This window comes from Triticum dicoccoides, chromosome 6B (assembly GCF_002162155.2).
Source record: "Triticum dicoccoides isolate Atlit2015 ecotype Zavitan chromosome 6B, WEW_v2.0, whole genome shotgun sequence".
NCBI lineage: Eukaryota > Viridiplantae > Streptophyta > Magnoliopsida > Poales > Poaceae > Triticum > Triticum dicoccoides.
The window spans coordinates 62,167,746-62,174,269 of NC_041391.1; positions in this window are offsets into that span (position 1 = coordinate 62,167,746).

Sequence of the window (6,524 nt, forward strand, 5' to 3'; positions counted from 1 at the left end):
CAGGTGGCCCCACCCGGTGGGCCCCCGGGACCCTTCCGGTGGTCCCGGTACAATACCGATGACCCCGAAACTTGTCCCGATGGCCGAAACAGGACTTCCTATATATAAATCTTTACCTCGGGACCATTCCGGAACTCCTCGTGACGTCTGGGATCTCATCCGGGACTCCAAACAACATTCGGTAACCACATACAAGCTTCCTATATAACCCTAGCGTCATCGAACCTTAAGTGTGTAGACCCTACGGGTTCGGGAGACATGCAGACATGACCGAGACGTTCTCCGGTCAATAACCAACAGCGGGATCTGGATACCCATGTTGGCTCCCACATGTTCCACGATGATCTCATCGGATGAACCACGATGTCAAGGACTTAATCAATCCCGTATACAATTCCCTTTGTCTAGCGGTATTGTACTTGCCCGAGATTCGATCGTCGGTATCCCTATACCTTGTTCAATCTCGTTACCGGAAAGTCTCTTTACTCGTTCCGTAACACATCATCCCGTGATCAACTCCTTGATCACATTGTGCACATTATGATGATGTCCTACCGAGTGGGCCCAGAGATACCTCTCCGTCACACGGAGTGACAAATCCCAGTCTCGATTCGTGCCAACCCAACAGACACTTTCGGAGATACCCGTAGTGTACCTTTATAGCCACCCAGTTACGTTGTGACGTTTGGCACACCCAAAGTACTCCTACGGTATCCGGGAGTTGCACAATCTCATGGTCTAAGGAAATGATACTTGACATTGGAAAAGCTTTAGCATACGAACTACATGATCTTGTGCTAGGCTTAGGATTGGGTCTTGTCCATCACATCATTCTCCTAATGATGTGATCCCGTTATCAACGACATCCAATGTCCATGGTCAGGAAACATGACCATCTATTGATCAACGAGCTAGTCAACTAGAGGCTTACTAGGGACATGGTGTTGTCTATGTATCCACACATGTATCTGAGTTTCCTATCAATACAATTCTAGCATGGATAATAAACGATTATCATGAACAAGGAAATATAATAATAACTAATTTATTATTGCCTCTAGGGCATATTTCCAACAGATACGCCTCCACTCGTGTCGCTTCGGGTGCGAGTGGAGAGGCTGACAACGGGCCCCACCAGTCAGGAGAGAGAGGGGGAGAGGAAACATAGCACGACGGTGCTCCGTCGGAGCTCACGCCGGCGAGGAGTGGTTCTTGGGCGAAATCAGAGGGATAGAAATGGAGAGGGGGTCACGGCGCACCTGCCTGTACCCGTGGCTCGCTGGGGGATGACCGGAGCTGCTCGCAATCGAGCTCGCAAGCAGCAGTGGCGGTCGGGACTTGCCGGAGAGGAAGAAAGCAACGGTGAGAGCGACTCCAGGGGCTGTAGTGCTTCCAGGCGACACTGGTGGACTTCCAATGATGCGCCTGAGGGGTTGGTTGAGCTCGAGGGGCTCTAGAGACATGACCATCTATTGATCAACGAGCTAGTCAACTAGAGGCTTACTAGGGACATGGTGTTGTCTATGTATCCACACATGTATCTGAGTTTCCTATCAATACAATTCTAGCATGGATAATAAACGATTATCATGAACAAGGAAATATAATAATAACTAATTTATTATTGCCTCTAGGGCATATTTCCAACAGTCTCCCACTTGCACTAGAGTCAATAATCTAGTTCACATCGCCATGTGATTAACACTCACAGGTCACATCGTCATGTGACTAACACCCAAATAGTTCTGGGTTTGATCATGTTGCTTGTGAGAGAGGTTTTAGTCAACGGGTCCGAACCTTTCAGATCCGTGTGTGCTTTACAAATCTCTATGTCATCTCCTAGATGTAGCTACCATGTTCTATTTGGAGCTAATCCAAATAACTGTTCTACTTGGAGCTTTTCTAAATTGTTGCTCCATTATATGTATCCGGTATCTCTACTCAGAGCTATCCGGATAGGTGTTAAGCTTGCATCGACGTAACCCTTTACGACGAACTCTTTTACCACCTCCATAATCGAGAAAATTCCTTAGTCCACTAGTTACTAAGGATAACTTTGACCGCTGTCCTATGATCCATTCTTGGATCACTCTTGTACCCCTTGACTGACTCATGGCAAGGCACACTTCAGGTGCGGTACACAGCATAGCATATGTAGAGCCTATGTCTTAAGCATAGGGGACGACCTTCGTCTTTTCTCTCTATTCTGCCGTGGTCGAGCTTTAAGTCTTAACTTCATACCTTACAACTCAGGCAAGAACTCCTTCTTTGACTGATCCATCTTGAACACCTTCAAGATCATGTCAAGGTATGTGCTCATTTGAAAGTACCATTAAGCGTTTTGATCTATCCTTATAGATCTTGATGCTCAATGCTCAAGTAGCTTAATCCAGGTTTTCCATTGAAAACACTTTCCAAATAACCCTATATGCTTTCCAGAAATTCTACATCATTTCTGATCAACAATATGTCAACATATACTTATCAAAAATTCTATAGTGCTCCCACTCACTTCTTTGGAAATACAAGTTTCTCATAAACTTCGTATACACCCAAAATCTTTGATCATCATCAAAGCATACATTCCAACTCCGAGATGCTCACTCCAGTCCTCAGAAGGATTGCTGGAGCTTTGCATACTTATTAGCATATTTCAGGATAGACAAAACCTTCCGGTTGTATCACATACAACCTTTCCTCAAAAATCGTCGAGGAAACAATGTTTTGACATCCTATCTGCAAGATTTCATAAATAATGCAGTGACTGCTAATATAATTCCAACAGACTCTTAGCATCGCTACGAGTGAGAAAGTCTCATCGTAGTCAACTCTTTGAACTTGTCGGAAAACATCTTAACGACAAGTCGAGCTTTCTTAATGGTGACATTTACCATCATTGTCCGTCTTCCTTTTAAAATCCATCTGCACTCAACAGCCTTACGACCATTGAGTCGTTCTGCCAAAGTCTACACTTTGTTTTCATACATGGATCCTCTCTCGGATTATATGGCCTCGAGCCATTTATCGGAATCCAGGCCCACCATCGCTTCTCCATAGCTCGTAGGTTCATCGTTGCCTAGCAACATGACTTCCAAGACAGGGTTACGTACCACTTTGAAGTAGTATGCATCCTTGTCCTCCCACGAGGTTTGGTAGTGACTTGATCTGAAGTTTCATGATCACTATCATAAGCTTCCACTTCAGTTGGTGTACGTGCCACAGGAACAACTTCCTGTGCCTTGCTACACACCTGTTGAAGTGACGGTTCAATAACCTCATCAAGTCTCCACCATCCTCCCACTCAATTCTTTCAAGAGAAACTTTTCCTCGTGAAAGGACCCGATTCTAGAAACAATCCCTTATTGCTTTCAGATCTAAGACAAGAGGTATACCCAACTATTTCGGGTGTCCTATGAAGATGCATTTATCCGCTTTAGGTTCGAGCTTATCAGCCTGAAACTTTTTCACATAAGCGTCGCAGTCCCAAACTTTTAAGAAATGACAGCTTAGGTTTCTCTAAACCATAGTTCATACGGTGTCATATCATCGGAATTACGTGGTGCCCTATTTAAAGTGAATGTGATTGTCTCTAATGCCTAACCCATAAACTATCGTGGTAATTTGATAAGAGACATCATGGTATGCATCATATCCAATAGGGTGCAGTTATGATGTTCGGACACACCATCACACTATGGTGTTCCAGGCTGTATTAGTTGTGAAACAATTTCCACAATGTCTTAATTCTGTGCCAAACTCGTAATTCAGATATTCATCTCTATGATCATATCATAGATATTTTATCCTCTTGTCACGATGATCTTTCAACTTCACCCTGAAATTACTTGAACCTTTCAATAATTCAGACTCGTGATTTACCAAGTAAATGTACTCAACATCTACTCAAATCATTTGTGAAGTAAGAACATAACGATATCCACTACATGCCTCAGCACTCATTGGACTGCACACATCAAAAATGTATTACTTCCAACAAGTTGCTTTCTTGTTCCATTTTACTGAAACCGAGGCTTTCAGTCATCTTGCCCATGTGGCATGATTTGCATGTCTCAAGTGATTCAAAATCAAGTGAGTTCAAACGGTCCATTTGCATGGAGTTTCTTCATGCATACACACCAACAGACATGGTTCGCATGTCTCAAACTTTTCAAAAACGAGTGAGCCCAAAGATCCATCAACATGGAGCTTCTTCATGCGTTTTATACCGATATGACTTACGTGGCAGTGCCACAAGTAGGTGGTACTATCATTACTATCTTTTGGCATTAACATGTGTATCACCACGATCGAGATTCAATAAACCATTCATTTTAGGTGTAAGACCATTGAAGGTATTATTCAAATAAACAGAGTAACCATTATTCTCCTTAAATGAATAACCGTATTTCCATAGACGTAATCCAATCATGTCTATGCTCAACGCAAACACCAAATAACAATTATTTAGGTTTAACACCAATCTCTTTGGTAGAGGGAGCGTGCGATGCTTGATCATATCAAGCTTGAAAAAACTTCCAACACATATCGTCAGCTCACCTTTAGCTAGTCTCCGTTTATTCCGTAGCCTTTTGTTTCGAGTTACTAACACTTAGCAACCGAACCGGTATCTAATACCCTGGTGCTACTAGGAGTACTAGCAAAGTACACATTAACACAATGTATATCCATTATACTTCTATCGACCTTGCCAGCCTTCTTATCTACCAAGTATCTAGGGTAATTCTGCTCTAGTGGTTGTTCCCCTTATTACAGAAGCACTTAGTCTCGGGTTTGGGTTTTACCTTGGGTTTCTTCACTAGAGCAGCAGCTGAATTGCCGTTTCATGAAGTATCCCTTCTTGCCCTTGCCCTTCTTGAAACTAGTGGTTTCACAACCATCAACAATTGATGCTCCTTCTTGATTTCTACTTTCGCGGTGTCAAACATCGCGAATACCTCAAGGATCATCATATCTATCCCTGATATGTTATAGTTCATCACGAAGCTCTAGCAGCTTGGTGGCAATGACTTTGGAGAACCATCACTGTCTTATCTGGAAGATCAACTCCCACTCGATTCAAATGATTGTTGTACTCAGACAATCTGAGCACAAGCTCAACAATTGAGCTTTTCTCCTTAGTTTGCAGGTTAAGAAAGTCGTCGGAGGTCTTATACCTCTTGACGTGGGCACGAGCCTGAAATCCCAATTTCAGCCCTCGAAACATCTCATATGTTTCGCGACGTTTCAAAAACATCTTTGGTGCCTCAATTCTAAACCATTTAACTGAACTATCACGTAGTTATCAAAACGTGTATGTTCAATGTTCGAAACATCCACAAACGACGTTTGGGGTTCAGCACACTGAGCAGTGCATTAAGGACATAAGCTTTCTACTGTCCGCATAATTGCTACTATCAACTTTCAACTAAACTTTCTCTAGGAACATATCTAAACAGTAGAACTATAGCGTGAGCTACGACATAATTTGCAAAAACCTTTTGACTATGTTCAGGATAATTAAGTTCATCTTATGAACTCCCACTCAGATAGACATCCCTCTAGTCATCTAAGTGATTACATGATCCGAGTCAAACTAGGCCGTGTCCGATCATCACGTGAGACGGACTAGTCATCATCGGTGAACATCTTCATGTTGATCGTATCTTCTATACGACTCATGCTCGACCTTTCGGTCTCCGTGTTCCGAGGCCATGTCTGTACATGCTAGGCTCGTCAAGTTAACCCTAAGTGTTTCGCGTGTGTAAATCTGTCTTACACCCGTTGTATGTGAACGTTAGAATCTAACACCCGATCATCACGTGGTGCTTCGAAACACGAACTGTCGCAACGGTGCACAGTTAGGGGAGAACACTTCTTGAAATTGTTGTAAGGGATCATCTTATTTACTACCGTCGTTCTAAGTAAACAAGATGCATAAACATGATAAACATCACATGCAATCAAATAGAGTAGTGACATGGTATGGCCAATATCATATAGCTCCTTTGATCTTCATCTTCGGGGCTCCATGATCATCTTGTCACCGGCATGACACCATGATCTCCATCATCATGATCTCCATCATCGTGTCTTCATGAAGTTGCCTCGCCAACTATTACTTCTACTACTATGGCTAACGGTTAGCAATAAAGTAAAGTAATTACATGACGTTTAAGTTGACACGCAGGTCACAAATAAATAAAGACAACTCCTATGGCTCCTGCCGGTTGTCATACTCATCGACATGCAAGTCGTGATTCCTATTACAAGAACATGATCAATCTCATACATCACATATATCATTCATCACATCCTTTTTGGCCATATCACATCACATAGCATACCCTGCAAAAACAAGTTAGACGTCCTCTAATTGTTGTTTGCATGTTTTACGTGGCTGCTATGGGTTTCTAGCAAGAACGTTTCTTACCTACGCATGAACCACAACGTGATATGCCAATTGCTATTTACCCTTCATAAGGACCCTTTTCATCGAATCTGATCCGACTAAAGTGGGAGAGACA